At 41.1% G+C, this 13,555-nt stretch overlaps 1 pseudogene across 1 annotated transcript; it reads right to left on the reverse strand.

Moving 5' to 3' along the window:
* Positions 1-6,603: 6,603 nt before the first annotated feature.
* LOC105521008 lies at positions 6,604-6,981 on the reverse strand (annotated as a pseudogene). Its single transcript, XR_001003202.1, has one exon. The product of XR_001003202.1 is annotated as a 40S ribosomal protein S25 pseudogene (transcript).
* Between the last annotated feature and the right edge of the window lie 6,574 nt (positions 6,982-13,555).

Consider the following 13,555-nt stretch of genomic DNA (forward strand, 5'->3'; position numbering starts at 1 on the left):
AACTTTCCTTGGGTCATCTTCACATCCTAGGAGTTTGTACAGGAGAAGAAGAAAAGCAGGAAAAATTTCAAAAGCCCTTCTTAGAGTGCATTTCTTTAAAAAATACTTGACTGTTTACTAGGAATCAAACAAACCTATTATGAGCCTTGAGTCCTCAGCTAAGAACACTTTCTTGCTGATCTATTTTTGTCACATGAACTTAGAGATGACCTGCAATGCCAAGAAACCTAGAGAGATTGATATAGACCTCTCATGGCGAATACATACTAGACATGATCCATCATATCTGCCCAGCTCAACCCTGTATTAGTCTGGCTGGGCTGCCTTAACAAAGTGCCACAGATTGAGTGGCTTAAACAACAGAAATTTATCTTCTCACAGTTCTGGAGGCTGGAAGTCCAACATCAAGGTGCCAGCAGGGTTCATATATGGTGAGGCCTCTCTCCTCGGCTTGCAGACAGCACCTTCTCTGTGTGCTCACATGCTCTTTCCTCTTTGCACCGACACTACTCCTGGTGTCTCTGCCACTTCTTGTGAGAACACCAGTCCTACTGAATCAGGACCTCAAGCTTATGACCTCAGTTAACCTTAATGACCTTCTTAAGGATCCTGTCTCCACATCCATTGGGATTAGGGCTTCACCATATGAATTCAAGGAGCCAAATTCAGCCCATAATAAACCCACTTTTGGCCGGGCGCGGTGGCTCAAGCCTGTAATCCCAGCACTTTGGGAGGCCGAGACGGGCGGATCACGAGGTCAGGAGATCGAGACCATCCTGGCTAACACGGTGAAACCCCGTCTCTACTAAAAAAATACAAAAACTAGCCGGGCGAGGTAGCGGGCGCCTGTAGTCCCAGCTACTCCGGGAGGCTGAGGCAGGAGAATGGCGTGAACCCGGGAGGCGGAGCTTGCGGTGAGCTGAGATCCGGCCACTGCACTCCAGCCTGGGGGACAGAGCAAGACTCCGTCTCAAAAAAATAAAAAATAAAAATAAAAAAAAATAAAAATAAAAAAATAAAATAAAATAAATAAAAATAAGTAAAAATAAACCCACTTTTATCAAGAATACGATAAGAGAAGGATATGGTTCTAGACCTAGGAAATGCGGAAATGAATAAAACATTGTCCCTAGACTCAAAAAGTACACACCTTAATATGGAAAGTCCATGTATGTACAATTATGTGGGGTGAAAAGTGAAAACATCAGAATCTAAGCGAGCACTAAGATACTATAGAAGAGACAGAGCTAGTGGATGCATTTATAGGAAGGTTGAAATATGGTAATGTGTCCTTTGGAATGATCATTCAAATAACAGTGTGGAAGGTGGACTGGGGTAATGAGACTGGAAGCAAGGTGGAAACTTAATAGATTCTTATTAACCCAGAATATGGGAGGGAAAGCTTTAGCTAAACCAGTGCGAATATGGTTGAAGACAAGGAGACAGATTTTAAAAAACTTTCAAGAAGTAAAGGTAAGAGAATTTGGGGAAATTGATTATTTTTGTCACAAAGGACTTCTGAGAGAGCACTACTTTAACTTTTTTAATTTAACTTTTCTCACTTTACTCATTCATTAGCGTTCCCATATCCCCTTAATTTACATCTCTATTAATATCAGTAGCAAATACCTTTAATTTAACATATTCTGACGTAACATATTCTGATAATATATTTCTAACATATTATGATAATCCTTCCCAAATTTATACAAAATATACTTTAATTTTATATATTTCAACATGTTAGCTATTGTCAGTGGATATAGAGAGTAAAGGCCCAGTAAAAACATTCCCAACAGCCTTAGCTATAAATTCCTTAATATATGCTTAAAATTACATCTCAAGTTTAACCTGTAAACTATAAATTGATCTTGCTCTCAAAGCCGAAATTAGTTGGTCATCATTATTATGTTCTCCTTCTCTGTCATGACACCACCATTCTACTGGGCACCCAGTCCGTCCTATGCGTTAGAATCACCATAGACTTTTCCTTTCCTCTGATTCTCTACATCGTAAGTTATGGAGACCTGCAAGCTGTCCTTTAGCTTTTAAAGTTTAAAATGCCTTTAGTATTCATCCTTACCGTTTCAATACCAGCAGAATTCTTCTAATCCAATCTGCTTCCAACAACCACATAGACCTTACAAAGACATGAGTCTGTCAACGCACTCAGATGTAAGACCTCACCTGACTCCCTCAGGCGGAGTTAGCACCTTCTCATAGAGACTGCGTCATAATTACCTATTTGCCTCCCTCCAACTAGACTGTAAGATCTTTAAGTATAAACTTCATACCTTGTTCAATCAAATCCACACCACACAGTTTCAGATCTTGTGTATACTTTATGCTTGTCAGATTAATTAATTGATTAAGAGAGTCCTTGTGCTAATGGAGCTTACACTGGTGATTGCATTAAATATAGTGTTGCATAAGAAGATGCTGTTTCCCCTGCTCATGTGTAAAGTAATTGAATGCTAGGCCAAGGCACCAAATGTGTTTATATCTGAGAGAACTTGAGGTAATGCCATAAATTTACTAGATTTAAGTATCACCTAGCTGACACTTGTGTTTGAAGTAGGCGGTGTCTCCTCACCTCTGCACAAACTGCAACGGGTCAGAATCAAAACACATTCCCTTACTTACCCTGTATTAATACGTTTTATTCAAGAGATCACATAAGATGGCTATTTCTCAGATCCTCTTCCAAAATGCATTGAGCCGACAAGAAGAATTAACTAGTCCCTGACTCTACAGGACTTCTACCTCTGCTTTGTTTGGGAGCAAAGACTGAAAAGGGGACCATAGTCATTTTAGGGGATCAGAAGCCAAAGTTGAAAACTGAATTTTATAGCCAGAGCCAACTACTACTCTCCTGTCTTCTTTGAAATGTTGTCATGCTCTGGCTTCTAAAAAGCTTATGCCATCAGCTAGCTGCCAACTGCCAAGTCATCAGATCATCTCAGAGCCAAATAGTTAAGCTATGGAGTGAAAAATAAGCCCTGTCCTCACCCCACTCCCACTCCTTTTCTCTCAACTGAAAATGTTTTGTTTATATAGGTTGCCTTACTGAAAGAGGCACAAGCCGTAGGGAACAATATTAAAGCAACTCTGATATTTTAGAGGTTGCCTTTGCATTGTAAGAAGCTGTATTTTAACCTGGTACTATTGAACATATCAGACTAAGTTCATATTCAGCAAATGGGACCAAATGGATTGCTCAATGCAGTATCCAAATGGCTCATTCATAACTATGATAGAACAGTTATGGAGTGTGCCCCTGTGTATCTGGAACTAAGTGCTTTATACACTTTCTGTCCTTTCGGGCACATTCTAGCATTTACATCTCACAACAATCCTAAATGATTACAATTATTCCTGTTTATGTATTAAAAAGATGAGGCTGAGAGGCCCCATATCATGTCCAAGGTTACACAATTAGTAGCTAGAATCAACCCAGTTCAGTCTGACTTCCAAACCCATCACCTTACCACTACTCCTACCTAATCTTAACTGAGAAACTCAAATTCAAGGGGTAATTGTCAGAGTGGCCAAAAAGACTCAAAGTCACAGGATAAATATGTTGCATTTTCCTGGAGCAATTTTACTCAATGTCAAAGCAATTAAATGTATTTTAATATATTAAAACAAGCATAGATACATGTTAGTAGAATGTAAACCTCACAAATATGTTTGAAATAACATAGAAGGCACCACAAAATTCTCTTTTTTTGAGGGTGGACTGATTCAGGCTTTGTCTCAGACCCTGCCTGGCTCCTTTCCTTCCCCTCTCACTCCCAGGAGTATTTGTTTGGTGCTGCACTTTATTAAAAAGCTGAGATGCACCAGCCATGGTGGCTCATGCCTGTAATCCCAGCACTTTGGTAGGCTGAGGTGGAAGGATCACTCTAGGCCAGGAGTTTGAGACTAGCCTGGGCAATGTAGTGAGACCCTGTCTCTACAAAAATTTTAAAAATTAGCTGGGTGAGATGTCATGCACCTGTAGTCTCAGCTACTCAGGAGGCTGAGAGGAGAGGCTCACTTTAGCCCAAGAGTCAAGACTGCATGAGCTGGGATCACGCCACTGCAATACAGCCTGAGTGACAGAGTGAGATCCTGTCTCTAAAAAAAAAAAAAAGTAGAAAAAGAACAAGTACTCGGATATGACCCAGAGAATTGTCCACATTAGGAGATACATTTTAAGGGCAGAGGGGTATGGGCAAGACATGGTCATGGTCAGTTTCTTAGGTAAGCTGTTCATGTCCTCAGAACTGTTCTCCCCAAGCAGGAGATGAAGGATTCAATACTGCATAGAAGAATCCTAGGCAAGGTAAAACCCAATAGAAAACAGAGTTAGAAAATCCAAAGCTGGAAGGGTACCAAGAACTTCCCCTTCAGGTTCCAGATACACGATCTGCTGGGAAGTAAAGAAGAGAGAAGGAAAGAGAAGCTGAATGATAGTGTGGGAGAGGGAGAGGGAGTTATTTGGGATTCTAGTTAGCGTTTAAGTGTCTTACCAATTATGGATGACCACCTGAAGTTAGTCTGCGTCAGTATTCCTATATCATTGTCGTTGGTTGCCTAAACCAGCATCTAAATCTTTTTCCCATTTGATGAATTTCTCACCATATGAATCTTGATAGGAGGGAGAAACAAATCCCACCCAAGAAGCTGGAAATGCCAGCCCCTGGAATATACGGCCTAAGGGCTGCTTATCAAACACACCTGCACAGAGGCAGCCGCTATCCTTTCTGCTCCTGTCAGGATTGCCTCAGGACTTGGGGCTGGCCTGGGCTGAAATTAAGCCCATCAGTTGACCCAGCTGTGAAAAGCTAAAATATGCCAAAACCAAGGAAAAATAGGGACAGCTATTTGATGATGATAATTGAATGGAATTTTTGTATAAAATCACAAGGTCTTAGAAACAGTCATGAGCCTCAAACCAGTGTTTTCCACTAAGGTATAAAATCCATAAATTTCTGCTTGGTCTTACCTAATGACAGATTGGCTTCCCTCTTAGCTTCTAAACAGTCAACGTGATTAACAGCCCAAGATGCTTTCTTTTTTCTGTGCTCCTCTACCGCCATCTCGTGGGCAGAAAGTCAGAGTCAGCTGCAACTCTGGCTTTCCTGTGATCCACAGACAGTACAAGCTTTTCCCTGAGTCTGTAAGTGCAGGTCTGTTAGGGCTTTTGTGGCTGAAAAACATCCCTACCTTTTATGGGGCAAAGTATCCATTTAGCTGCAGAAAACCTATATCTTGAGGTATCCATTCTGCCAAGGGCTAGAATTGCACATTCTGAATAGGTTAGTTTAGTGATAACTGGTAACATTGGTTTTGTATTTATGTTTCTTATTGAAAATTCTACCTTTAGAATATTTTGATCTTGTCAGTAATTTTTGCTGCAGTGCAGCACAATATAATATAGAACACAAAGAATTGACACAAGAAAATAGAAGCTACTGATAACAAATTCGTGTGGCTCCTAATGCCCTCTGCATTCTAACTAGTACAGAGGTTAAACATGGCATACAGATGTGACAATGAAGGATCACAGAATTTTTGAGCTTAGGAAATCTTAATGACCATCTGATAAAGGTAAAAATAAAGCAGAGCAAAATACCTACAGGAGATATTGTCGAAGGAACTTATTTTCAGGCCAGACGCACCAGTGCATATTACATGTAGCTGATACTGCTGCTCTATCTCCTCTCCTTTCTCTCAAGGTCATTTCGCCTGTCTATCCAGCCCTTTTCTCCTCTAAATTTACTGTGGTTTTTTTCATTGGCAAAAGTTACCTTCACCAATAAGAAAATTACTAAAACATAGAATCACAGAATGTTAGAGAAAAATATTTTTCAGAACCTCTAATTCTAGCTTTGTATGAACAGGATCTAGGTATTTTCAATCACTTACCTGTAACAGTCACAAAAGCAGCTAGTTACACAGCCACTGGGTGACAGCTTAATGCAAATCTGGAACACTCTGAAAAAAAAGGAAGGGCCATTGTATGGTAATGGCAACTATATGTAGCCATGTGCATAGGACGGACCCGTGTCTTGATTTGGGAGAAAATCATTTTAAGGAGCCATAGATGTCAGTCTTATTTTGCATTCACCTTTTTTCTATATGTCAGTTTCCACCCTGGAGAAATGCCTTCAGGGAGCTGGCATCAATGCATGCAATAGTCCATTATGGTAGGTATTATCACTGGGGAAAACTACAGAGTGATTGCCCATCTGAACACATGCAAAGGAAGCATTTTGAATCCCATGCTGCCCAAGCAGACTACTTCTGAAGGCCACATTCAATTTGATGATAGCCAGACTGCAGCCTGTAATTAATCATCACTAAGAAAGATGTTCAAAGTAAGGCTTCCAGAGTGGCTATCAGTGAATCATTTCACATCAAGTTGTTGGACATCATTATCAATAATCAAGGAAACCGAGTTCTACTACACACATTTTCTCTAAATCTGTGTTGTAAAAGATGATAAAAAGAGAAGGAAAGCAAAACATAAGAGGCCAAATATAGCAGTACATTTCTTTTTTTTTTTTTGATTTAATAAAGTTTTCATTTTCCAAATGTACAGTTGGTTGGACCTATTCATGCATCTTCACCAGCAGCTGGAGCATCTCCGCCCTTGGTATTTCTGGTGTAAATTACTTGAGCTCTGTGCTTTGGAGCCAGTTTGATAAGTCCTTTACTAAGGAGCTCCTGAAGGGCTGCCCTGGCCAGGGAGCCTCAAATCTTCAGTCTCTCAGAGACCACAGCTGGGGTTATAAGTTTATAGTTGGGAACTTCCTTACAGAGTTTGTTGTAGGTAGCTTTGTCAAACAAGACTAAGTTATTGAGCTTGTCCCGAACTTTGCCTTTGGACCACTTCTTCTTTTTGGCCTTGCCCCTGGATTTGTTCACTGGGTCTTTGTCTTTCTTGGCCGACTTTCCGGCGTCCTTCTTCTTCTAGTCATCCTTGGGCGGCATTGCGAAGCTCGGAGAGCAGCAGCGGACACCACAAGCTTGCTAAGATGTCGGACAAAAAGGAAGCAGCAGTACATTTCTTTAAGTATCCCTCTCAGGTAGACCAACTACATGGCCGAGTAGAAACAATAAAACAGGGTAAACCTGAATATAGTTCATATTCCATTATCATTCCATTCAGCACACACTTTATGTGCCATCTGTAGACTTGTATAATTGATTGCCACAGGACATAATTATTTTAAAAGACAATTAATTTGATTACCAGCAATGAAATTTTTATCTATGCAGACTAGGAAAGGACAATCTGATGAAGAAAGTAATCAAGTTTCCAAAATCAAAATGCAAGATGCACCATTCAGGAGGGTGGAGAGAGGAATTCATCTTTTGGGAAAGGTTGGACTGAGAAATCCTGCATTTCAGGGATTTCCGGTTTCTACTTCATCTACCCAGTGGTAATTCTGCTTCTGGAAACCAGATCTTGGACTACACTGAATATAAACCTCCTCCACTATATGCATAATCTACTGTTAGATATTTCATCTACTGAGTAAGCCAAGGGAAAAGAAGAGAACATTGCTGTTGCTGAGCACCTATTGTGCACCAGGTAGTTTGCTAGGTGTGTTTTATCTATGCTCTGTTTTAATCCTCATGACCAATTCAATAAAGCTGGTTAAGAAGATTAGACCTAGATCACACAGCTGGTAAGAGATTGTGGCAGGCTGAATAAACAAACCTACTCGAGATGTCCATATCATAATCCCTAGAACCTGTTAACATTACCTTACATGGCAAAAGGAACCTTGTAGATGTGATTAAAATCAGGATTCAAAGATGTCAAGATTACCCAAGTAATCCAGGTGGCCCATAAATGTGGTCATGTGTATCCTCATAAAGGGGAAATTTTACTACAGAAGAGAAGGCGATATGACCATGGAAGCAGAGGTTGGGGTGATGTAGCCAGGAGCCAAGGGATGTCAGCAACCTTTAGAAGTAGGAGAGTCCAGAAAAGGATTCTGCCCTGAAGCCACCAGAAGGAAAAAACCCTGCTGACACCTAGTTGCCCCTTAAAATGTATTTGGGACTTCTGATCTCCAGAAATATAGGAAAGTAAGTGTGTATTACTTTAAATCACTCAGTTTGTGGTAATTTGTTACAGCAGCAATAGAAATGAATGCAGAGAAGAATCCAGAATTCTAACCCAGGTCTACTCAAACCTGAAATCTGAGTTATTTTCAACTGCTTAACACAGCCTGTGGTTTGAGTAAAAATCCTGGAACAAAAAGATTCATATGTTGTCCCAGTTTGAATATTCCTGAGATTTAGAACTGAATATTAGATTAGTTCACTGAATTGTTGGTCCGATTAAATCATTACAATCATCTCACTAGCTAAGAGTAATAGTTATAAACCATTGACTCAAAAAAATAAAAGAAATTCACCATTTAAATGTAGCTAAACCAAAATCAGTTACTTTGATTCAGATAATGCCATAAAACTCTGGAACTTTGGGCTAAAATATACAGATATTGAACCAAAAGTGTTTTGATGCTTTTGACATTTCAGACAGCCATTAATTGTATACACCTAAGCTTATTCTTATCAAGAATCTTACAGACTTGCATATTGACTTTTCTCTGCTAATACAGTCATAACAGTGTAGAAATCTAAAAACCCGGATTCTGGAGATAGAAGAAGAATGGTTACCATAAGCTGGGAAAGGTAGTAGGAAGGTATGGGGGAGATTGGGATGGTTTAATGGGTACAAAAATAGTTAGAAAGAACGAATAAGACCTAGTATTTGATAGAACAACAGAGTGATTATACTCAATAATAAATTAAATGGGAAACTTAAAATAACTAAAAGAGTGTAATTAGATTGTTGGTGATACAAAGGATAAATATACTTGATGGGATGGATACCTCATTTTCCATGATGTCATTATTACTCATTGCATGCCTGTATCAAAATACCTTATGTATGCTATAAATGTATACACCTACTATGTATCTACAAAAATTAAAATTAAAATTGTTTAGAAACTTGGATTCTGTCATCATTGACTTTTCTATCAATTAGCTATTCAATTTGTATCATCACTCATCAATATCTCCAGGCCTCAGTCTCCTCATCTGTGAAATCGGGGAGTGGGTAGAAGCCTGCCAAGCAGATCATCTCTAAGGTTCCTTCCAGGTGTGAGATGGGATGATAGTAGAATTCTCACAGCAAAATTCCTAAGTGGATTTCAAATGTGCTTGTTAACACGAGGTGCCACTAGAGGTCAGATAAAGTTTGGTAATTCTTTCTAATCAGTCATGCAGATGGAGCAAAAGCAAAAGCCATCCTTAGATGGATGCCTTGCTTAGCAGGCCTGCACCTTCCCCTTTCTGAGCTGATTAATGTTGATCCCAGTGTTAGAATAAAATAGGAAAATCTCTGAAACCCAAAATTACATTCATTAATCTGTAATTTGTAATTGGCTGCTACCAGAATGCTTATCTTTCTTTGCTTGCCTGAATGTCATTAATTAAATGTGTCACCTGAAACTCTGGTACTTCATGTTTGCTCGTGTTACTGTGTTAATCAATCAGTCACACAAAAATTTGAAGTTGAGAGAGACTAAAATCGTTACTCTTTGTGCATCTGGGTGTAACTGTATTAAGAACATGTGACTATGTGTGGGACATTTGACTCACAATACGTATTCAAAGTGAAGTATAAAGGAATTACTGAAAAACAGACAGAATGAGAGGGAGCACACATTGTCCTCGGGTATGTGCCTTGTGAAAGCTACTGATCAGGACTGGTCTTGGCACAACTGTGAAATCTGTAGAACTAGATTTTTGTAGCTACGATTTTCTGTGTAGTTCCCCACCTTCCTTCAGCTCCCCGACTTTCTCAACAACCCTTTCAAACTCTGCTCTCAAGAGAGATCCAAATAACTCAAATGCAGTAAGATATAAAAAGCTAATGAGGTGATTTCGCTCTCCCTTCCATTTTGTCAGAGAACAATGCCCATTAAAGGGTGGAATTCTAAAAGTAGAATTGTAATCATCCAGAAAGTTACTAATGTGGGAACAGAACATTTGCAAAATCATCCCACAGAGCCGACACCATAGGCTAATGGCAAAGGTCAGCCTTGCCTCCCACTAATACACACAGTATGAATTGCTAGTTATTCCCTTTTTAAGAAAAACAAGTATTTATTGAGCATTCACTGTACATGAGGTTCCCAAATGCACAAGATTGCTGCATGAGGACTCAGTGATTTCTCCCTGCATGACACACTAGGAAGCAGTGGAAGCCTCAGCATTATTTCTGTGGCAAGGCCCTGGGAAACAGGGATCCTCCTCCCCTTCCACTCTCTCCCCTATATAAAATTAAATGTGTGGTAGTGGGCAGGAGCGGGCAATTCTGAGAGTGGTACCAAAAGGAAGGATGTTCTGACCTGACCACCCAGCAGGTGGCCTCAGATTATCGAGATAGTTCTGTGGTATGAGAACAAGGCAAAATCTCCTAGTGGCTGTCACTTGAGAAGACCAGACGCAAGTCAATTTCAAAGCCTCAGGGACCTCTTAATTTCTAAGGTGCTGATGCACTAACATTTGGGTTCACAGACCTGACAATTCTGCTTCCAGCTTCTTCTATATGAGAACACCCAACATGGCTATAGCCTACGTTTATCTTAAAACAGCTGCCACAAATCCTCAATTCCCTTTGATATGTATATTCTCAGTAAACAGAAATAATACTTTGTATTTACCTAGTACTTGGTACTTTAGTGAGTGATACAGAAAATCCTTTCATCCATCCTGTGAAGTTAAATACTATCATTCTGTACATAGGCTCACATTTCATACATTTTTAGAGTTGGCAGATCATCTACTCCACCCTTACCTCTACATTTAATCATCTTGCATTGTCCGATGCAATGTCTGGCACTTCCCAAGCAAACCCCTTCCTTTCACAGCACTCAACACCTCTTTTCACAAGCACAACTATTTTACAGATGATGAAACAAATCCAAATACATTAGGTGACTCTCCCAAAAGCAGAACATATGCAAGTGGAGGATCCCAGTCTCAGACGAGTTAAGCATTTTTCAATTTTCATTGCATTAAACCTCTCAGCAGTTTTCAACACCCTACTGCTTTCTTGAGCCATGTCTCTGAGTTTCAGTAGCACTACACCCTCATTTTTCTGTGATCCCTTCTTCTCATTCTCCTCAGGAACATCAGGTTGGTCAGGCTTAGTCCTGAGCAACTCTTCTTTTCTTACTCTGTAGTCTCTCTTTCATTTGTCTCCTTTATTCTCAAAGTTTTAAATATTATCTATGGAAAATGGCTGAATAGGAACAGCTCTGGTCCACAGCTCCCAGCAGGACCAATGCAGAAGGCAGGTGATTTCTACATTTCCAACTGAGGCACCTGGTTCATCGCATTGGGACTGGTTAGACAGTGGGTGCAGCCCACAGAGGGTGAGCAAAAGCAGGGTGGGGCATTGCCCCACTCCAGGAAGTGCAAGGGGCCCGGGGCCACCCTCCTCTAGCCAAGGGAAGTTGTGAGGGACTGTGCTAACCGGCCCAGATACTATGCTTTTCCCACGGTTTTTGCAACCAACAGACCAGGAGATTCCCTCGGGTGACTACACCACCAGGGCCCTGGGTTTCAAGCACAAAACTGGGCGGCTGCAGGCAGACACCAAGCTAGCTGCAGGAGTGTTTTTTGCACGGCAGTGTTGCCTGGAACTCCAGCGAGACAGAACCGTTCACTCCTTTGGAAAGGGTGCTGAAGCCAGGGAGCAAAGCGGTCTTGCTTGTTAGTTCCCACTCCCATGGAGCCCAGCAAGCTAAGAACCACTGGCTTGAAATTCTCGCTGTCAGCACAGCAATCTGAAGTCGACCTGGGGTGATGGAGCTTGGTGAGGGGAGGGGCACTCACCATTACTGAGGCTTGAGTAGGTGGTTTTCCGCTCACAGTGTAAAGGAAGCCAGGAAGTTTGGACTTAGGGGAGCTCACCTCAGCGCAGCAAAGTGGCTTGGGCCGGACTACCTCTCTAGATGCCTCCTCACTGGGCAGAGCATCACTGAAAGAAAGGCAGCAGTCCCAGTCAGGGACTTATAGTCAAAACTCCCATCTCCCTGAGACAGAGCACCTGGGGAAAGGGGTGGCTGTGGGCACAGCTTCAGCAGACTTAAATGTTCCTGCCTGCCATCTCTGAAGACAGCAGCATATCTCCCAGCACAGCACTCAAGCTCTGCTAAGGAACAGACTGCCTCCTCAAGTTGGTCCCTGACCCCTATGCCTCCTGACTGGGAGACACCTCCCAGCAGGAGTCAACAGACACCTCATACAGGAGAGCTCTGGCTGGCATCAGGTGGGTCCCCCTCTGTGATGAAGCTTCCAGAGGAAGGAGCAGGCAGCAATCTTTGCTGTTCTGCAGCCTCTGCTGGTGATACCCAGGCAAACAGAGTCTGGAGTGGACCTCCAGCAAACTCCAGCAGACCTGCAGAAGAGGGGCCTATTAGAAGAAAAACTAACAAAGAGAAAGCAATAACATTGACGTCAACAAAAAAGATGCCCACACAAAAACCTCATTGAAAGGTCATCAGTATCAAAGGTCAAAGGTAGATAAATCCATGAAGATGAGGGAAAAAAAGAACAAAAATGCTGAAGATTCCAAAAATCAGAATGCCTCTTCTCCTTCAAATGATCACAACTCCTCTCCAGCAAGGGCACAAAGCTGGATGGAGAATGACTTTGACAAATTGACAGAAGTAGGCTTCAGTAGGTGGGTAATAACAAACTCCTCTGAGCTAAAAGAGCATGTTCTAACCCAAAGCAAGGAAGCTAAGAACCTTGATAAAAGGTTACAGGAACTGCTAACTAGAATCACCAGTTTAGAGAGGAACATAAATGACCTGATGGAGCTGAAAAACACAGCATGAGAACTTTGTGAAGCATACACAAGTATCAATAGCTGAATCAATCAAATGGAAGAAAGGATATCAGAGATCGAAGATCAACTTACTGAAATAAGGCATGAAGATAAGAATAGAGAAGAAAGAATAAAAATGAATGAAAAAACTCTCCAAGAAATAGGGGACTATGTGAAAAGACCAAACCTATGATTGATTGGTGTACCTGAAAGTGACAGGGAGAATGGAACCAAGTTGGAAAACACTCTTCAGGATATTATCCAGGAGAACTTCCCCAACCTAACAAGACAGGCCACATTCAAACTCAGGAAACACAGACAATACTACTAAGATACCCTTTGAGAAGAGCAACTCCAAGACACATAATCATCAGATTCTCCAAGCTGAAACGAAGGAAAAACTGTTAATGGCAGAGAGGAAGGTCAGGTTACCTACGAAGGGAAGGCGAACAGACTAACAGCAGATCTCTCTCCAGTAACCCTCAAAGCCAGAAGAGAGTGGAAACCAATATTCAACATTCTTAAAGTATTTTCAACCCAGAATTTCATAATCCAGCCAAGCTAAGCTTCATAAATGAGGGAAATATAAAATCCTGTTCAGACAAGCAAATGCTGAGGGATTTTTGTCACCACCAGGCC

Source organism: Colobus angolensis, unplaced genomic scaffold (assembly GCF_000951035.1).
Source record: "Colobus angolensis palliatus isolate OR3802 unplaced genomic scaffold, Cang.pa_1.0 Scaffold393, whole genome shotgun sequence".
In the NCBI taxonomy this organism is placed as follows: domain Eukaryota; kingdom Metazoa; phylum Chordata; class Mammalia; order Primates; family Cercopithecidae; genus Colobus; species Colobus angolensis.